The sequence below is a fragment of the Somniosus microcephalus genome, chromosome 4 (assembly GCF_052327205.1).
Source record: "Somniosus microcephalus isolate GS21.2 chromosome 4, FLI_Smic_1.0, whole genome shotgun sequence".
Taxonomy (NCBI): Eukaryota; Metazoa; Chordata; class Chondrichthyes; order Squaliformes; family Somniosidae; genus Somniosus; species Somniosus microcephalus.
In genome coordinates, this window is record NC_140990.1 from 189587842 (window position 1) to 189609851 (window position 22010).

Below are 22010 nucleotides of genomic sequence, written 5' to 3' on the forward strand. Positions count from 1 at the left end.
TGAATGCAGCGAGTTTGAAGCTCCCTCAATTTTGGGAACGACAGGCAGCCTCCTGGTTCATGCAAGCGGAGGCTCAGTTCCAACTTCGGAACATCGTGCTGGATCAGACCCGTTACTTTTACGTGGTCTCCGCACTGGACAGCTCGACGGCTTCCCGAATCATCAGCCTGCTGGAGAACCCGCCCGTGGATGACAAGTATGGAACGCTTAAGGCGTGCCTTATGCAAATATTAGGTCTCACGAAAGCGGAGCGTGCATGACGTTTGCTCGCACTCCCCGGGTTAGGCGACGCTAAGCCTTCCGAGTTGATGAGCCAAATGCACACACTCCTCGGGTCTGAGCCACAGTGTTTTCTGTTTCGGGAACTGTTCCTGAGCCAGCTCCCTGAGCAGGTACAAGCAGCCCTCGCCAGGTCGGAGGCTACGGATGGTGTAGTGCTCGCGGCCGAAGCCGACACCATTCACGCGGTGATGCAACAGTACTGTGCCACTTCGAAGCGTCCCGCCTCGAGGATCCCCGCCTCGGCGCCTCCACAGAATGGCCTCTGTTACTACCACGCCCGGTTCGGACCGAAAGCCAGATACTGCCGACCCCCATGTAGTTTCGAGCCACCGGCACCGAGAAAGCAGCAAAACCGTGCGTGAGAACGGAAGAACGACACCGAGGTTGGGTTCGCGTCCACAATGACGGTTGGTGATTCCGGGAAATTGTTGTGTCTCACCCACTCCATTTTGGGCCGGCGGTTCTTGTGCGACACGGGCGCCCAGTGCAGCATCCTCCCCGCTTTGCCCCTCGACGTCGGGTCCGGGAGGCGTGGTACTCCACTACAGGCCGCCAATGGCAGCGCTATCCGTACGTTTGGGATGCGGCGAATCCGGTTGTGTCTCGGTGTGCAACTCTTCCACTGGGAGTTTATAACCGCCAAAATACCACTAGCAATCCTCGGCGCTGACTTTTTCTGTGCTAATAACCTACTGGTCGATGTACGTAATCGCCGCCTGATTCACGCCACCTCATGGGCCCCCATCCCCTGTTTTCGGGGCTCAGGTGCGGCCCCCGCGCTCGCCTGCGCCGAGTCGACACCCGACGACTTCACCCGCCTGCTCAAGGAATTTCCGGAGCTCACTCGACCCACCTTCTCGGCGACGACCGCCAAACATGGTGTTGAGCACCACATCGCGACGACCGGCCGCCCAGTTTATGCCCGCGCTCGACCTTTGGAGGCCAGTAAACTCGAGGCCGCGAAGGCGGAATTCGCTACCATGGAGCGGTTGGGCATCGTTTGCTGGTCCGATAGTCCCTGGTCCTCTCCGCTACATATCGTGCCAAAGCCAGGCGGTGGGTGGCGGCCCTGCGGCGATTATCGGCGCCTCAATGAGGTCACGACTCCGGACCGGTACCCGATACCGTACATCCAGGATTTTTCCACTCATTTAGCAGGCAATTCATTTTTTTCTAAGATCGACCTCATCCGGGGGTACCACCAGGTGCCCGTCCACCCCCAGGACGTCCAGAAGACGGCGGTCATTACCCCGTTTGGACTTTTCGAATTCTTACGAATGCCTTTCGGTCTCAAAAAGACGGCGCAGGCGTTCCAACGCCTCTTGGATTCGGGGCTACGGGACCTCAAATTCCTTTTCGTGTACCTTGATGACATCCTCGTCGCCAGCGCTTCAAAGGAGGTGCATCTACGACACCTGCGCATCCTTTTCTGCCGCCTCCAGGAACATGGCCTTATAATTAATCCACACAAGTGTCAATTCGGACTGAGGCAGATCGATTTTCTGGGCCACCGCATCACCGCAGAAGGGGCGCTGCCACTCCGGGCGAAAGTGGCAGCCATCGCTGCGTTCCCACGGTCACAATCCGTCAAAGCACTCCAAGAATTCCTCGGCATGGTAAATTTTTACCATCGATTTGTCCCCCGGGCCGCACAGCTCATGCGGCCGCTCTACGAGGCACTCCGAGGGAAGCCGGGGAAAGACCCTGTGTCTTGGACGCCGGAGATGGACTGCGCTTTTGGGGACACGAAGGAGGCCCTTGCCAACGCGACCATGTTGGCGCACCCGCTGCCTGGTGCCACCATCGCGCTCACGACGGCTGCGTCGGACTACACCGTCAGCGCCGTGCAAGAGCAATGGGTCGATGGGACATGGCAACCACTGGCGTTTTTTAGTCGCCAGCTGCGTAGTAACGAACGTAGCTGCAGCACGTTCGACCGGGAGCTGTTGGCGTTGTTCCTGGCCATCCGCCACTTTCGCTTTTTATTGGAAGGACGCCAATTCACCGCGTTTGTCAATCACAAGCCCCTGACGTTTGCCATGGCCAACACGACTGAGCCATGGTCAGCCCGGCAGCAACGACAACTCACCTTCATTTCTGAGTTTACCACCGACATCCGGCATGTGGCTGGGAAGGACAACGTGGTTACCGACTGCCTCTCACTTGCGACCATCCAGGCCGTCCAACTGGGGCTCAATTATTCGCTCATGGCAGCTGACCAAGCGACTGACCCAGAAACGCAAGCTTTCCGCTCTGATTCGTCCTGCCTGCAGCCAGCAGATGTGCCTTTCCATGCGGCCGGCACCTCCTTGCTCTGCGACGTCTCCCTGGGAGACCCACGCCCGATCGTTCCGTTGTCCTGGCGCAGGAAAGTATTTGATGTCGTTCACGGACTTGCACACCTGGGCGTGCGGGCTTCACAGAAATTGTTAACGTCCAAATTCGTCTGGAGGGGAATGAGAAAAGATTTGCGCGACTGGGCCAAGACCTGCGTTGTGTGCCAGAGGGCGAAGGTACAGCGCCATGTCAAAGCTCCTGTCGCCGTTTTCGAGGTACCGGAGCAGCGATTCGATCACGTTCATGTCGACCTCGTGGGCCCACTACCGCCGTCACAAGGGTTTACGCATCTTCTGACAATCGTCGACCGTATCACCAGGTGGCCGGAGGCCATTCCTTTAACGTCCACCACCTCCGCGGATGTCGCCCGAGCTTTTCTTTTGTCCTGGGTTGCTCGTTTCAGCGTTCCATCGGACATTTCGTCAGACCGCGGGCTGCAGTTTTCGTCAGCTTTGTGGAACGCCGTGGCTTCAGGTTTGGGCACCAAGCTCCATCGGACCACGGCTTACCATCCGCAGGCCAACGGGTTATGCGAACGCTTTCACCGCTCTTTGAAGGCGTCGCTGCGGGCCACCCTCCAAGAGACCGCATGGGTGGATAAGCTGCCATGGGTGATGCTCGGTTTGCGCACAGTGCCTAAAGAGGACCTGCAGGCATCGGCCGCTGAACTAGTTTATGGCCAGCCGCTCAGGGTGCCCGGCGACTTTCTTCCGTCACTGACGTGTCCGTGGTCAGCAGCTGAACAACTGGAGGCTCACCGGGCCACAGCGCACTCTTTCCGGCCCATTCTGACTTCACAGCACGGACTGCCCGCGTCACATGTTCTGCTGGAGCTTATGAGGGCTAAATTTGTTTTCGTCCAACAGGATGCCCACCGTAGTCCTCTCATGCCCCCATACACAGGCCCTTTCCGAGTACTGCAGGCGGGCATCAAGAGTTTTCCAGTGGACGTCGGAGGTAAACCCGACCACATTTCCGTGGACCGCCTCAAGGCTGCACACCTGGATCTCGAGCAGCCAGTCGAGGCAGCGCAGCCGCCACGTCGTGGCCGACCGCCCGCGAGCGCCGCGCCTGGCCCGTTGGCCCCGCAACCCAGCTCATCTCCTGCACCATCCATTCCTCTCCGGGAGTATCGGAGTCGCTCCGACAGGATTGTCCGACCTCCTCTGCGATTGACCTTTGCGATTAAAGACACTTCTGGGGGGGCGCATGTGGCAAAACCACCAATGATCTTCTGTACAAATGCATAACTGTCTTTAACCCAATGCTACAGCATCTGTGTTTGTTGGCTGAGTGTAAATAAGTTTTCTGCAAAAGCCCTGAAACAACGTGATGACGTCATCATGTTGGTCACGTGATGTCCCGAACGGCGGGAAACGTGATGACGTCATGACGTCAGAGAGTGGGAGGTTCTAAGCCCAGACCTCGTGTAACAAGCTGCTGAAAAGACCTGTTTGCTGTTGCTGCTGCATGTTTTTGTTTTGTTCACTTGTTTGATTAAATTCAGTTGAATTATTGAACTGACTCGACTTCAGTGCTTCAGTTAGGGATAGGTCGATTCCTACAGGCCTAGCCAGCGACGCCTACATCCCATCAATGAATAATTAAAAAAAACTGTGTTTTTAAGTCGTTTATCTGGGTCTGCAGCTCTATGTCATCCAAACTGTTGATGACAGAGGACCCAGTATTAAACGCAGTAAAAACATCATTCCATACATCCCTCCTTTGTCTCCCTGCATTACCCAAAAACTCTCGGTGTGTGGTGTAGAGTTCGGTTTTGTCCACGTGGGCGAAATCGAACTCGTAAAACTTCTTGAACATGTCCTTTAATAGGGCCTGGTATAGCTGCTCTGTTTTTTTGGGGCACCACTCCGGTAAATGTACCTCGGTGAGATTTAAAATCACGGCGGCTACCGTGTAGTGTACCCCCTGGTACAACATCTGATCGGTGGGGACTAGTACCAACCCATTCCCTGGTCCCTTGGTGGTGGTGGGGCAATCTTCCCTGGATAACCTCGCCGCCTGTGCTGTGGGCGGGGGCTTACGGGGGCGGGTTACCAGCTCAGTGGCATTGACTGGGATCGGGGAGAATGGGACTGCGCACACCTTCCGGCTGGTATCCCACTTCAGCCCCTCCCCGGCGTCTTGCCACTGCCGGTGGAAAAAGATGGATATGCCTGCAGGGCAGACCTCCTCTGACCCCCACATACAGATATAAATCCCTTGGTCTGGTTCCCACCATTTGTCCCAACACACAATTAATCCTCCATGAGTCCCGGTAATCATCCGGTGGGTGTTGTTCCCCAACCGTTCCCACTCGGCTTCGGGGTTCCTCATATCTTTGCTCAGCTTCCTGAGTCACCACAACCTAGCCAGAGGAATGTGTCCTTTACACGTTAAACATATTCGCTTTCCAACGGTGACGCTGACCCTCGTGGTAATGACTCATACCCTGGGGCACAGGAGGGAGGTCTCCCCATACGTGAATCCGGTTTGGCTGGAGTACTGAGACAAATTGGACCCCAGCCATCCTGGCCACCTTCCCTCGTGGTCGTAAACGGCGGTCTCCTCTGCATCCCATTCACCGCTTCCATCGATCGCTATGGGCGCCCTGTCTCCCTAGCACCCATAGATGTGGGAATCTTGAATGTCGCCTCGTCTTCCCATGCTCATCCCAATCAGGGCGAATAGGATCACGATCCCCTCCATCCTGAAAATCTTCCTGTAAAAGATACAAAAACATGCAGCCAGGTCCCCAAGAGAACCTCTGGCTTGGTGAAACATGGTCGGGTCCCGCGACCTCGACCCAAAATATACACACTCTTAGCAGATTACTTACTTAAAACTACCCATCACCTTATTTAACTTAAGCTAAAACACCCCAAACTTAAGCTAAATAATTAAACTTAACAGTAAACAATAACCAAAACTAAAACTATACTATATACATCCGCCGCCCGTCTCCGGGCGGCCAGGCCAATCCCTGGTCAGACTGCGGCTCACCGCTCCGTCCTTCACTGTTGGTCGCTCGCAGCCCGTGGCTGCTGGCTGAGTACCTCTGTCCTTGGACCTCTCCCTGGCTCGAGGGGCGGCCCTTGGTAACTGGAGGGCTGGTGACCATGGCTTTCTTGGCTGGGGTGTCCGTGGGGACCTTCTGGGGGCCTTGGCGGGTGGGGCTTTCTTGGCCGCTGGGCCTTTAACCCGAACCGCCGCTCCCTCAGGCTTGACCTCTCCCGAACCTGGGCTGGGGGCAGGTAACTTTTCGCAGCCTGCTGCTGCGAGCTGAGAGTCTCCGCCCTCAGGTCCCATGGCTGGGTCCGGGGCGGGGTTTTCGACCTCAGGTCCCTCCCTCTCTACACCTGGGTTAGGGGCGGGGTTTTCGCCCTCAGGTCCCTCCCCCTCGTCTGGATCCCAGAAGAGCGGGGGAGTGTCCCAATCGATGGGCGGGATGGTCCCTCCCTTCAAGCAAGCCACAGCGCCTGCCTGTGCAGTCTGTGAACTCACTCCTGCTGCAGGCTGAGGATCTTTATCCTCAGTCCTTTTCCCAACTGGCTGTTTTCCCCTTTCAGGTGTAAACAGCTTACACTGGTTGATATGAAACCATTTTGTACGCCGGGGCATCTTCACGGAGTATACCATGGGGCTGGCTTTATCTACAATGCTGTAGGGCCCCATGTACAATGGCTCCAAACTCCCTACTCGGGCATAGTTTCTCACCATGACCTGATCTACCTCCCACTCGTGGTGCTTTCTCGGCTCGAGCAGCAATCGGTTACTCCGATGCTGCCTTCCCATGTTCCCAGCCGCCTGCTCATGGACCTGCTTCAGGTGCTCAAAGAGGTTTCGGGCGAACCTGTCCCAGTTTACCTCCCTGAGTTGACGCTCCGTGAGCACCGGGGCTAGTACATGGGTGGGGGTCCGCATAACCCTGCCAGTCATTAGCTCATACGGGGAATACCCCATGCTTTTAGACTGGATGGCCCTGATCCCCATCAGAACCAACGGTAGGACTTCGGCCCATTTACGGGGCGAGTCCACTGTCTCCTTCCTTAACCTTTCCTTGAGGGTCCGGTTCATACGTTCCACAATCCCGGATGACTGGGGGTTGTGGGCCACGTGCCATTTCCCCTCAATGCCTAACAGCATAAGGGTGTTCTGCATCGCCTGTCCGGTGAAGTGACTCCCTTGGTCGGACTCCACATACTGTGGTCGTCCCCACCACGAGAACACTTCCCGGACCAGGATCCTGGTAGTACCCAGAGCTGTGGCTGTTCTGCAGGGAAAGGCCTCTACCCGTTTGGTAAACACGTCCACCAGGACTAGGCAGTACTTATAGCCTCCCTGGGTGGTGGGCAGGGGCCCAATGCAGTCGACCTGTATCGACTGCCATGGTCCCTCTACCCTCCTGACGAGTCCCATAGGTACCTTCCTTTTGTGGGGGTCGGGGTTATTCGCAGCGCACACAAGACAGCCGGCACAGAACTCGCGGACATCTTCCCTGAGTCCCGGCCACCATCCCGCCTGTTCCACCCACTGCCAGGTGGTCTCAGGCCCGGGGTGTCCCGCTCCCGGACCCTCATGGGCCAGTTGAAGGAATTCCCTCTGGTGCTGCTGCAGCACAACCCACTGTTCCCCCCGGAACAGCATGCCATCTTTAATGGAGAGTGTCGCTGTGCCGTACGGACCTTCTATTCCCTTTCCCTCAGCGACTGCACTGAGGACTGCTTTTAGGACGGGGTCTTGGGCTTGGACCGTCTTAAGGTCCGGGGCTAACGCTACCCCTACACTCTCTTGGGTCCCGTCCCTACCTCTGACCGCCGCCATGGGTCTGGACCCAAATGGGTCACAGAAAGTGCCTGTGTGGGCACCCTCCTTGGCGAGCAAGAGCCTGCTGGTTGCCTTGGCCGCGGGGTTCTGTGGAGGAATGGGCTTTCACCTTGTGGATGAAAACCTCCCCTTCCTCCCCCACTGCTGCCAGGATCCTTTCCAGCAGGGGTTTTACTGTGCGGGGTCTCCCGTCGGTGGAGGTGTATTCGCGGCGGGACCAGATGGCCAGGTACTCCGTACACGAATTGCATGTGAACATGCTGTCCGAGCAAATCGTGTAGGGGTAGGGAAGATTTTGGGGTGTGTAACAACGTACACCACCGTGGACAGTTCAGCCTGCTGGGCGCTCATGGTGCTGGGGAGCTTAATCACCAGGGCAATGTTTGCCACTGGGTTGTAAACTCCACACCCCGTGAGACGCTCGCCAGCAGATACCGTGCTGGAACCATCTACATAGATCTCGCGGCCCGTGGGATGTATCCCTGCCCGTAAACCCATGTTTACTGCCCAAACCCCTTCGATGGAACACCGGTGGGCTGTTCCAGGATATACCAGGTTGGTTGCGAGCTTTGGCTCACAGAGACCCTTCACCTTCAGATCCATCTGTGAGAGGAGCAAGGTCCAGCGGGCAATGCGGGCACTGCTCACTGTTCCATCCTTGATCCTCCCGTCCCGAAGCATCTAGGTGGGTGTGTGATGGGTGAGGAGGGTGATGGGAGAGGTGCCTGTGAAGATCAATGATCTTTTCACAGCCCAATGTGTGGCCAAGAGGTGCCGCTCACAGTTGGAGTAGCTCCTCTCCACATCAGTGACTATCCTGGAGGAGTAAACCACCGGCCGCAGCCGGCCGTGCCGCTCTTGGAGCAACACAGCACTCAGGCTGTCCCCGCTGGCTGCTTCCTCCAGAAAAAACTCTTTACCCCCATCTATGGCCCCTAGAGCTGGCGCGGTCTGCAAGTCTTTCTTGAGCTTGACAAATGCTGCCTGGCAACCCTCGTGCCAAAGCCACTCCACTCCCTTGTGTAGGAGTCGGAGCAGAGGGGCTGCAGTGGCCGCATAGTCCTCAATGAAATCTCTACAGTACCCGGTTAGCCCTAGAAATGACCTCACATCCGTTACTGTGTTAGGGACTGGTAGTTCTTGTACTGCCTCCCTCCTAGCCTTATCTATAGCCCTTTCTCCAGCGCGCACGGTCAGGCCGAGGAATTTTACCTCCTGCTGGCCAATCTGTGCTTTCCTGGGGTTTACCTTGAAACCCTTCTGCCCTAACAGCTCCAGCAGTTCGGCCAACAGTGGGCCATGCTCCTCTTTCGAATCAGTGAACAGGAGCAGGTCATCCACATATTGGACCAACTGTCTGGGCTGGCTAAAATCCTTCAAACTGTTGGCCATGTACTGATGGAAAATGCTGGGGCTGTTGTGGAAGCCCTGCGGCAAACAGTTCCACGTGTACTGTTGCCCTTTAAACGTAAAGACAAACTTGTACTGATCCTCCCTCCTTACAGGGATGGACCAAAACCCATTGGAAATATCCAGCACCGTGAAAGTGGTCGCGGATGCTGGAATACTCCCGATGAGGTCGGCAACTGCTGCTACTGTGGGTGCGCAGGCTGGGATGTTACTATTGAGCACCTGATAATCCACCGTGGCCCTCCAGGAATTGTCCGGCTTTCTGACCGGCCATAATGGAGAATTTACGTGGGTAGCTATCGGTCTCAGAACTCCCTGCTGCACTAATGAGGGCATGGCTGCTTCCATGTCCGGCTCTGCTTCCCTGGGGAAGTTATACTGTTTCTGGGGTCGGGCCATGGGGTCCCCGTCTACGCTGACCTCAAACCCTGTGACCCTCCCGCAGTCGAGTTTGTGAGTGGCAAATGTGGCCAGGTGGGCCTGCACAAATGCCTGGAACTTTGGTGGAGTGTTGCTGACCATGAGCCCGAGGTTATAATCCTCTTTGGGCTTCATGGTGCAGAGGGTCCCCTTCCCTTCCTTTCCTGGGATTACTACGATCTCTCCGTTCTTTACTTTACCTGCCCCCCAAAGGCAGTGATTCCTTAAATCCACTAGGATCCTGTGGCCTACGATAAAGTCGGCTCCCAGGACCCCTCTTCCACCCTCCACTTCCCATTTCATCAGGACACAGGTCCACTTGGAGCGGAGCGGTCCTAACCGAATGGCGAGTGGGATGGAAAACGAGCCAGCCTGTTCCCTACCCGTGAACCCCGATAGACTGTATGGGACCCCGCTGGTGCGAGGTGAGGTGGTGGGGTTAGCTGAGTAGATCATGGTGCGTGATGCCCCCGTGTCTAACAGATAGGTCCTCATCACCTTCTCCACCTCCATCTCCAAAAGGGGTCTTTTCCACTCATCGTATCGGAAAGAACACAGATAAACAGGCTGCGCTGGCTCTAGTCATGGCCGTGGGTTGGATGGGGCTGATGGGGTGAGAGCACCGGTGGCGGCTGCTACTCTCCCCTGGCCAGTCAATAAGGACCTCATGGTGTCCAAAAGTGACTCGACCTCTGCGGAAGGGATCCCTGCCCCCGCCTTTTGGGCTGGGGCTGTGGGATGCTTTCCCTTGTTATCTTTCCAAGGGTTTTTGCGCTCCTTCCGCCAGTGACCATCCTTCCCACACCTGTAACAATTGGTCTTCGTGTTGGGGGGGTTACTCCCTTCCTGGTGCCACTCTTTCCTACCTGGTCTGGGTTTTATCTCATGTACCTTTCCCTTGGGTGGGTGTGCATCGGCTCCCCTACCGTTTTTATAGGCCAGAGTGAGCTGCCTAATCACCGTGAGTTCGGTGGTCTGGGGATTTTTGTGGTCGAACCAGGCTTCTGCCTTGGCCTGGACCTGTGGCAAGCTGTTCACCACCAGGCAACGGAGCCAATGGGCCAGGGAATCCCTGTTCAGGAACACCCGGTCCAGCGTCCCCGGACAAGCCCTCCGGTACACCGGCCACAGCCGGCCCGCAAAAGCCTGCGGGGTTTCCCCTGAGAGCTGGATCTTCTTCACCACATGGGAGAAAGGACTTCCCTCATCCATCCCCATGGCCTCCAGAACCGCATCTCTAAGCTCCTCATACGCACACTACCCCCTTTTGCACTCGTCAGAGAAGGATTGGAGGAGACTACTCTCCAGGGAGAATAGCAGCATTTTGGCCTTCTCAGCGTCATCGCAGTCATTTACGCTGGTTGTTTGCTCTACTTCCCTGAAGTGGATTGAGGGGTCTCCCTTTTCGAGAGCCTCGGGAGATGGTTGACCATAGCCCTAAGCTGTTGGGTGTTAAAGGGTAATACGAACTGGTTTTGGAGGGGTCCCTCATTGTCGCCATTGGCGGGTGGGCTGAACCTCCGATGCCGTGCTGGGCACATCGGTCCCGGCTCCGACCTCTCTGGCGGGGGTTGCTCCACCTCCGCCTCCACCTCTGGCTCCACTCTGGGTTCCACCCTCCCTTGCTGCCAAACCTCGCTGAAACTTGGTGCTACGGGTGGTGGTCGTTAGGTCTCCTCTCTCTCAACCGGGTCGTCCCTAGACACTACCGGTGACATTAGAACTGTCCTCCCCTCATTCCGCATTAAATCTGCCTGGCCTGCCTTTGGGCTTATGAGGCATACCATGCCTTTTGCCTTCCGGAGGGCCCGGCTCAGATTTTCTATCCTCTCTTTACAGGGGCCGTGGTCTGCCTGCTCAAACCCCTGTTCGCTCGCTAGCTTGTACGCTGCCTTTACCTCCTGTACTTTCTCTTCCTGTTCCCTAATCTGCCTTGCCAAGCGGGCGTTTTTCTCCCGCAACCTTAACTCATTTCCCTTGGCCTCGGTGACTTGGCACCGTAGGTATTCCAACAGGGCCTTGTGTTCTCCCACTAAATGCACTCTCTCCTGATTCAAGCCTGCAAAGCTACTAATAACTTCTCCCCTGCTAGAGCCTTATCCTGGATTTCCAGGGCTGGCTCCCTTAACTCGGCTGCCTGTGCTGCAACGAGCCTGTCCAAAAGCTGAACCTGCTTTTTAAAACACATCAGCCAAACTGCCTTCTCTAAGGACTTCTTGTGTTCCTTTCCCTCTTTCCACTTAGCTGCTGCATCTACCGGATGCCCAGCCTTTAACAGAGTGGTGATCCACTTCTTAGTGATATTCACCTTGCTAAACACATAATCAGAAATCCTTTCCTCCATCATGGTTTGCTCATCTGAACCATTGTCTACTGAATTGCAACCCTGTTGCCGGTGTTCTGCCGCGGTCGCCATTTCTGTAGGGGGTGGTGTGGGGTGGCGCGTACGCCCAGTCAGTTATGCCTCTGACTGTTTGTGAGCGGTTCGAATCGCTCCCATGCCCCTGGGTTCTAGACACCGGACTTAGGTACAGGCGGCGATACAGAAAAGACTCGAGTAGACAGGTGGTTTGGATGTGAGAAAACCAAGATTTTTATTGAAATAGAAATTAACAATCTTATGGAAAAGTTACTAGTATAAAATTACAGGCAAATACAAAATAACTATACTTATACAGGGAATGGGGAACACACGGCACATTGAGGGAAAACAACTATTGTAACAATCCCCTGATCCTTATCCCACCCTCTATACCTAACTAGATTAAGCTATGAGGGGCCAGAATTCATGCTCACCCATCACAGACCTGCTGAATTCAAACAGCGGTGGGGCTTGGGGTTCGCTCTTTGTGCTCTCCGGGGCCTGCCGTCGTCACGTGGTCTCGGGGTGCTGCAAGGGCGTCGTCCAGGTACAAGTACCCCAAAGTTAAAGTCTCTGCTTGGGCACTTTACCTCGCAGGGATGATGGTTCCTCTTCCTCGACCGGCAGTTGGAGTTTGCATGAAGATAATTGACGGTGAGTTGGATTGAAGGCCCGATTATTCAAAGCTTTTCTTCAATCGTCTTCCCATTCGTCTTCCTCACCACCCCGCCTCGTCGCGTCCCGCCTGGCCTGGCCTGGTTTGTCCGTGTCTGCCTGGTGCAATGCTGGGCATTCCTGATGAGATGGGAAAGGCACGGGCGGTGGCCAGGCGGTAAGCATGGGATGGGGGAAGAGCAGTAGCCATGAGGGCGAGGGGCCGGAGCAGGAGCCAGGAGCAAGGGCAGAGAGCAGAGAGAGAAGGTTGCCAGTGGGCCTACAATTATACTCCTTCGGATGGGACTTATCTGCGCGCCAAATCAGGTTAGTTCATTGTCCCAATCTTGGCGAGCTAGTTTAAATAATTGTAGCAATCTAAACTAACCGTTTTTAGATGGCTGGTAATCGCACCTACCGGCCTGATTCCTGAGTTGCTTTTGTTATTAATACATCTTAATCGGCCTGCCCAGCTTCGATGGCTTCCCTAAGCTGTTTCCGATTATTTATGCAAACAACTTGATGGCCTCAAGTATAGGCCTCACTGGTTTTGATCTGTCTCCGATTTGACTTAATGCATAATTCAAAGTCCGGTCTGCTTTCAAAACACAAAAGTCTCTCTTCACAGAAACTGCAGCTTGGGTTTCAATTTCCCAAAGACTGCTTGTGCTACAGAGTCCAAGCTTTTTAAATCTTGCAGGCTTTTGGCCACGAGGTGCGGACGCCATCTTTGGGTACCCTTTTCATTAAAATGTCCATGCAGGGTCCCTTTTATTACTAATAACCTTTGGGGAAATGTAGAAGTTTTGTGAATCTTACATGTATATAGACATAATAACTGAAGCAGCAAATTGGCTCAGGTCATGTGCGGGTAGTGGAAGGATGTAAGCTTGTTTAATCAGGCTGACTAACTACTGAATAAGGGACAGAGAGATGATTGTTGTTGGGAAATTACTAAAGTCTATAGTTGAGGATAGAGCGACTAAACACCTTGAAAATTTTCAGTTGATCAGGGAGAGCCGGCATGGATTTGTAAAGTGTAGGTCATGCCTGACAAACCTGATTGAATTTTTTGAAGAGGTGACTAAAGTAGTGGACAGGGGAATGTCTATGGATGTTATTTATATGGATTTCCTGAAGGCATTCGATAAAGTCCCTTATAAGAGACTATTAGCTAAAATTGAAGCTCATAGAATTGAACACAAATTATTGACCTGGTTAAGAAATTGGCTGAGCGGCAGGAGACAGAGAGTAGGGATAATGGGCAGATACTTTAATTGCTGGGATGTGACTAGTGGTGTCCCGTGGGGATCTGTGTTGGGGTCTCAACTATTCACCGTATTTATTAACAACTTAGATGTCAGGATAGAGAGCGACACATCCAAGTTTGCTGATGACACAAAGATAGGCAGCATTGTAAGTACTTTAGACGGAAGTATAAAATTACAAAGAGATATTAATAGATTAAGTGAATGGACAAAACTGTGGCAAATGGAATTCAATATAAGCAAGTGTGAGGTCAAACACTGTGGAACTAAAAAGGATAGATCAGAGTACTTTCTAAATGGTAAAAAGCTAGAAACAGTGGAGGTCCAAACAGACTTATGGGTCTGAGTACATAGGTTGCTAAAGTGTCATGGACAGATACAGAAAATAATCAAAAAGACTAATGGAATGCTGGCCTTTATATCTAGAGGACTCGAATACAAGGGGGTAGAAGTTATGGTGAAGATATACAAAACCCTGGGTAGTCCACACCTGGAGTACTGTGTGCAGTTCTGTGCACCACACCTGAGGAAGGATATACTGGCCTTGGAGGGAGTGCAGCATAGATTTACCAGAATGATACCCGGACTCCAAGGGTTAAGTTACAAGGAGAGATTACAGAAAGTAAATGTAGGAAGTCACACAACACCAGGTTATAGTCCAACAGCTTTATTTGAAATCACAAGCTTTCGGAACGCTGCTCCTTCATCAGGTGAAGTGAAGAGAAGCATACAGGCACAGCATATATAGTCAGAGAAAACTGCCAGATGATTACAGGTAATCTTTCTAACTGCCCTTTATCACACCTCGCCAGAGAGTTAATCACAGCAATCAAAGGTGTGAATGGTGTCCAAACAGGTCAGTCAGGAAAACATTACATCAAAGAACAATGAGGTGGGGTCACAAGGGGTCAAATGTTGCAGATGCTGGGGTCTGTATGAAAAACAGAAAAAAACCAAAAAACTTTGCTGGAAATCACAGCAGGTCCGGCCGTATCTGTGCAGAGAGAACGAGCCAACGACGACTCGAGTCTGGATGACTCTACGTCAGGTGGGGTTACATGTAGCGTGACATGAACCCAAGATCCCGGTTGAGGCCGTCCTCATGAGTGCGGAACTTGGCTATCAGTTTCTGCTCGATGATTTTGCGTTGTCGTGTGTCTCGAAGGCCACCTTGGAGAATGCTTACCTGAAGATCGGAGGCTGAATGTCCTTGACTGCTGAAGTGTTCCCCGACTGGGAGGGAACACTCCTGCCTGGCGATTGTTGTGCGGTGTCCGTTCATCCATCGTCGCAGTGTCTGCATGGTCTCGCCGATGTACCATGCTCCAGGGCATCCTTTCCTGCAACGTATGAGGTAGACAACATTGGCTGAGTCACATGTGTATGTACCATGTACCTGGTGGGTGGTGTCCTCACGTGTGATGATGGTATCTGTGTTGATGATCTGACATGTCTTGCAGAGGTTGCCGTGGCAGGGTTGTGTGGTGGTGTGGTCGCTGTTCTCCTGAAAGCTGGGTAATTTGCTGCAAACGATGGCCTGTTTGATGTTAGGCGGCTGTTTGAAGGCGAGTAGTGGAGGCGTGGGGATGGCCTTAGTGAGGTGTTCGTCGTTGTCGATGACATGTTGAAGGCTGCGGAGAACATGGCGTAGTTTCTCCGCTCCAGTGAAGTACTGGACGACGAAGGATACTCTGTTGGTTGTGTCCCGTGTTTGTCTTCTGAGGAGGTCAGTACTCAACACCAACAACAGCCAATCTCCAGACGCCATCCTACAACTCATCCGCTTCATCCTTGACCACAATGTCTTCACCTTTGACAGCTAGTTCTTTACCCATACACATGGAACAGCCATGGGGACCAAATTCGCACCCCAATACGCCAACATCTTCATGCACAAGTTCGAGCAAGACTTATTCACTGCACAGGACCTCCAACCAATGCTATACACCAGATACATCGATGACATTTTCTTCCTATGGACCCACGGCGAAGAATCACTGAAAAGACTACACGATGACATCAACAAGTTCCATCCCACCATCAAACTCACCATGGACTACTCCTCAGAATCGGTTTCATTCTTGGACACATGAATCTCCATCAAAGACGGACACCTCAGCACTTCACTCTACCGCAAGCCCACGGACAACCTCATGATGCTCCACTTCTCCAGCTTCCACCCTAACCACGTTAAAGAAGCCATCCCCTATGGACAAGCCCTGCGAATACACAGGATCTGCTCAGACGAGGAGGAAAGCGATGGACACCTACAGACGCTGAAAGACACCCTCATAAGAACGGGATATGACACTCGACTCGTCGATCGACAGTTCCGATGGGCCACAGCAAAAAATCGCATAGACCTCCTCAGAAGACAAACACGGGACACAACCAACAGAGTACTCTTCGTCGTCCAGTACTTCACCGGAGTGGAGAAACTACGCCATGTTCTCCGCAGCCTTCAACATGTCATCGACGACGACGAACACCTCGCTAAGGCCATCCCCACGCCTCCACTACTCACCTTCAAACAGCCGCCTAACCTCAAACAAACCATCATTCGCAGCAAATTACCCAGCTTTCAGGAGAACAGCGACCACGCCACCACAGAACCCTGCCACGGCAACCTCTGCAAGACATGCCAGATCATCAACACAGATACCATCATCACACGTGAGGACACCACCCACCAGGTACATGGTACATACTCATGTGACTCGGCCAATGTTGTCTACCTCATACGTTGCATGAAAGGATGCCCCGGAGCATGGTACATCGGCGAGACCATGCAGACACTGCGACGATGGATGAACGGACACCGCACAACAATCGCCAGGCAGGAGTGTTCCCTCCCAGTCGGGGAACACTTCAGCAATCAAGGATATTCAGCCTCCGATCTTCGGGTAAGCATTCTCCAAGGCGGCCTTCGAGACACACGACGACGCAAAATCGTCGAGCAGAAACTGATAGCCAAGTTCCGCACTCATGAGGATGGCCTCAACCGGGATCTTGGGTTCATGTCACGCTACATGTAACCCCACCTGACGTAGAGTCATCCAGACTCGAGTCCTCGTTGGCTCGTTCTCTCTGCACAGATGCGGCCGGACCTGCTGTGATTTCCAGCAACGTTTTTTGTTTTTTTTCTGTTTTTCATACAGACCCCAGCATCTGCAACATTTGACCCCTTGTGACCCCACCTCATTGTTCTTTGATGTAATGTTTACCTGACTGACCTGTTTGGACAGCATTCACACCTTTGATTGCTGTGATTATCTCTCTGCCGAGGTGTGATAAAGGGCAGTTAGAAAGATTACCTGCAATCATCTGGCAGTTTTCTCTGACTATATATGCTGTGCCTGTATGCTTCTCTTCACTTCACCTGATGAAGGAGCAGTGCTCTGAAAGCTTGTGATTTCAAATAAAGCTGTTGGACTATAACCTGGTGTTGTGTGACTTCCTACATTTGTCCACCCCAGTCCAACACCTGCATCTCCACATCATACACAAAGTAAGGTTGTATTCCCTGGAATTTAGAAGTTTTCAAGATATTAAGGGGAACTGATAGGGAAGATAGAGAGAAACTATTTCCGCTGGTTGGGAAGTCTGGGACAAGGGGACATAGCCTAAAATTTAGAGCCAGGCCTTTCAGGAGTGAAGTTAGGAAACAGTTCCACACACAAAGATGGGTAGAAGTTTGGAACTCTTTTCTGCAAATGGCAATTGATGCTAGATCAATTGTTAATTTTAAATCTGAGATTGATAGATTTTTTTTAACCAAAGGCATTAGGGATATGGGCCAAAGGGAGGTATATGGAGCTAGGTCGCAGATTAGCCATGACCTAATTGAACGGTGGAACAGGCTCGAGGAGTTAAACGTTGTTCTCCTGTTCCTATGTTCCTAAGAGGAATTTCACCATGAAAGTGACCATACACTCACCTCGAGAGCACTGGGATAATAAGTGTAATCCATATAATAGAGGGACAGCTGCCAATGTAAAAAGTTTGGGGGGCTGTAAGATTTTTTTGATGGCTGATACTGCTGGTTTCCATGTATGAGTTGGTGTGTCAATGAAAGCATAAAGCAGGATTGTGGTAGAGAGAGAGCGAGAGAGAGAGAGGATGACTAGGACATAGAATGTCTCATCAGTGAGAGAATGAGAATGTTGAGACAGAGAAAGACTGGGGGTCATTTTAAGGAACCATCTTCATTAAACTGTTCTCTTACTCTCATTTCCTGCCCTCTCTTTCATTCTTTCTTCATTATGGGTTTAATTTTAACCTAATCTGCCCCGCGGGAACAGAGTGGATGCCTATTTTACAACCCGCCATGAGAGGTGAACCAGGGCTCTGACCCGAACCCACCCTTATCCCGCTGGGTAGATTAGGTTAAAATTACCCCCATAATGAAGAAAGAATGAAAGTAAGAGTCAGAGAACAGTTTAATGAAGATGGTTTGTGCAACTACATTTTTATGAAAGCTTAATGCTTTGAAACTTGAGGTTTTTCTGCAACAATATAATAATAATTTAACAGTACAAAATTAGTTGAGGTAATGTAATAAGAGCACTAAAACTTTAAAGAGCATCAGTTTTCTAATGACAAGTACGTGGTTTGCAATCCACCTCAACAATATCATAAGTTGGGTATTCCATATGAAAGAAGGCACAGTTTACAGATGGTTAGCGCTCTGAGTAGAATGGGCCTATATTCTCTGGCGTTTAGTAGAATGAGAGGTGATCTCATTGAAATGTATAAAATTCTGAGAGGGCTTGACAGGGTAGATGATGAGAGGCTGTTTCCCCTGGCTGGACAGTCTAGAACTAGGGGATCACAGTCTCAGGATAAGGGGTTGGCCATTTAGGACTGAGATGAGGAGAAATTTCTTCACTCAGAGGGTTGTGGATCTTTGAAATTTTCTGCCCCAGAGGACTGTGGAGGCTTAGTCGTTGAGTATATTCAAGACTGAGATCGATGGATTTTTGGGCACTAAGGGAATCATGGGATATGGGGATCAGGCGGAAAAGTGGAGTGGATGTAGAGGTTCAGATATGATCTTATTGAATGACGGAGCAGGCTCAATTGGCCGTATGACCCAGTCCTGTTCCTATTTCTTATGTTCTTAAAAACTCCACCATTCTCCTGCAAACTTGTAGCGTTGAATAGAAATGTTGATGCCTTGGCTCCCTTGCGCAAAAAGGTAGGTAGAATAAAACTAAGGAATAACTGCTTTGATGGATCAGTTGGTAAGTGTGCTGTCCAGTTTAGAATTGACCCATTCAGGTTAGGAAAGTTCCAGTGACCCTTGCTGGAAAGTGCATGTGCGTGGATGAAGACAGGAGCATGCCTGGCTGTGACGGCCCACATGGTCAACTAGACTCTCGCCACTCTCTGCCTGGGCTCACACATGTAGAATGGCCATTTGGCTGAGGTGCCGGAGGGCATTTGGGACCGTACTCCCAGCAAGAGTCAGTCTTCAGAAAAGGAGGGAAAATAAAATTACTGCAGAGAGTGAAGATTGCCTGATGGTCAAAACATGTGGCAAGAGGATGATATGACACGCTGTACATCCATGGTTTTACCACTGTCGGAGAATCACGGGCTGGGGGTCTCACGATTTTGTAATATGTGCTCCTGGTACACAGAAGTAGAGCATTTATCCTATAGTTAAAAGATGCCTTTGTGAATGATAGGAATCACATTCTTTTTAACATGGAGAAGTGGTTTACAGAATTTATTTTTGCTATGAAGGTGTATATCAATATTTTCACAAACTATCCTCAAAGATATTGGGATCGGGACCACCAGCCATTGAAATGTGAAACAGCGCACTATAGAGTAGAAGTGAAATAGTGTGTGGCAGCCCCTTTGGGGGGAATTGTTTTACCATCTCTTCTGTTTGTTTTTCTGTTAATTGTTTGGCTCATATTGCGCTCCCCATGTGATACAACTGCTTTGAACTAATGCAACATATCAATGGAGTGTGCTAGTTGATTGGCTATACCAGAGCTCTTAACACGGGTTAAACCTCAGTGTGAGATTTTTGATTGCATGTATTCCATTTGAGGCACAGAGTCACATCAAAAGCACAAACAAGGTTAAAAACAATAAGCCTCACCTGTCACAGGGCCTGCAGACAAACAGAAAATACTGCAGATGCTGGAAATCTGAAATAAAAACAGAAAATGCTGGAGAAACTCAGCAGGTCAGGCAGCATCTGTGAAGAGAGAAACAGAGTTAACGTTTCAGGTCGATGACCTTTTGTCAGGGCCTGCAGCGTTGGCCAAGCAGCACTAATATTGTCTCCTCTCCTCCTTTTCCCTTATGTATTTATATCTTTCTATTTCTTCTTACTTCTTTTCTCTCTCTCCTCACAGCCTTCCTGGCTATGGAATTTGTGAATGTTTTCTCTGGGGCCTTCTGGGTTTCCATAGCAACGCTGGAAACATTGGGGTGATATATCAGCTATTTTCTTCCCCTCCTTCCTGTGGAGAAATATGATAGCTTCACTCAGCACCTTGGCCAACCAAAATAAGGAAACCAGCTGGTGTGAGCTCACATCTTCCCAACCTGTGGCACATCACATTAGCACACCAGTGCACCACAGTGCCTGAGAGAGCCATTTTTCTATTGATGAATTCTTGTTACTCTACAAGAAATAGTGAGCCGCACGGTATGAACAAGCAATTGGATTGCTGGTAGTAAGGGAGGAAAGTCCTCAATTTCTTATGTGGCCTATGGTTGGGGACTAGGGGTTGCCAACCCTCCAGAATTGTCCCAGAGTTTCCAGGAGTTAAAAATTAATCTCCTGGACACTGCTGCGAGCGATCCTGGGAGAAAAATCACAGGAGCATTAAAAAAAATTGTTTGTTTTTTGACATTCTCTTTCATCACTTTTATTCACGTTTCAGCACACAGCTCATTGTTGTCTAGGGAATGCTTGTAGTGTTAAATTGAGCTATGTGTCCAAATGAACAATGGTAAGTTAACGTTCTAATTAGACACCAACTGTTGGTTAAAAGTACTTAATCTTAGGCAGCCTGTCAATATATGATTTTAAAAAAATTGATGCATTATTGTTCTGACACTAAGGCCCCGATATTGACAGGGGCAGGATGCGTAGGCCGGGGGCATAATTTTGGACGGGAAACCTGGAAGTCTGGGTTTCCCTGCTTGTTTTGACTCCACAGCGTGTGTGTGTTATTTTTTTTAACAGGATGCAGGCCCGGAGGTCAACCTGATTGACAGATTTAGCTCCTAGTCAGGTGGGGAGCACTCCGGAGCAGGGCGCAGGACCAGGTAGGGAGCCTGCAGCTGCTACTGGAAGTGTGGGGGAGGCCCAATCCTCGATCCTGGGGGTGTCGTCTGATCCTGGGGTCTTTGTATAAGAGGTGTGTCTGATAGAGGGGGAGGAGTGGTGGTGGAGCTTGGGGGCCGGGGTGAAGCACTCCTGCTCCTCCTGGCCCACAAGCAGTGCTGTAAAACTCCTCCCTAAATGTCACAAGCACTATCGAAGTTTAGTAAATACAAGTAAATCTCCTGTGGTAACAACAGAAAACGCTGGAAAAACTCAGCAGGCCAGGCAACATCCATGGAGAGAGAAATAGAGTCAACATTTTGGGGCTTTGTTAAAGGTGAGTCAGAGGATACGCTGAAGTGTGCCAGCTAAAGTGTGACAGGAAGTAACTACAATGGTTACAGAAAGTACCTGCTATACAGAAGATTTTTAATATCTTGTAGATTGCTAGTTAATCACATGTGGTGTTGCATATGGCGCATTAAAGCCAATTTTAGTCTCCAGGTGAAGCTGGGTTAGAGAGTGAGAATAATTAGATCAAAGCACACTGATGTAATTCGGTCACCATTTTAAAGTCATGCATATGATCCTTCCTTTTAAAAAATACTTTAATATTATTATATATATAGTTAAAAAGCAAAGCAAAGAGTCAGCCATGGCTCAGTTCGGTAGCACTCTCACCTGCGCAGTACTGAGGGAGTCTTCTTCTTAGGCAGTCCCTCAGAACCGAGGATGACTTGCTTCCACATTAAAAATGAGTTCGCAGGTGACTTGGCTTTTGATGAGAATCTGGCACATCCTCACCCACTCAGCTGTGGCTCAGTGGGTAAGGTTGATTGGTCCAAAGATGCGCGGGTTAGGTTGATTGGCCATGATAAAAAATTGGCCCTTAGTGTCAGGGGGGATTAAATACGTGGGGTTACAGGGTTACGGGGTAGGGCTTGTGTGGGATGGCTGTCGGTGTAGGAACCGGGTGCTAGGGTTTGGATGATCAGCCATGATCTCGTTGAATGGCGGAGCAGGCTCGAAGGGCCGACTGGCCTACTCCTGCTCCTATCTTCTATGTTTCTATGTAACACTCACACCTCTGACTCAGGAGGTTGTGGGTTCAAGTCCCATTTCAGAGACTTGAGCACAAAAATCTAGGCTGACAGTG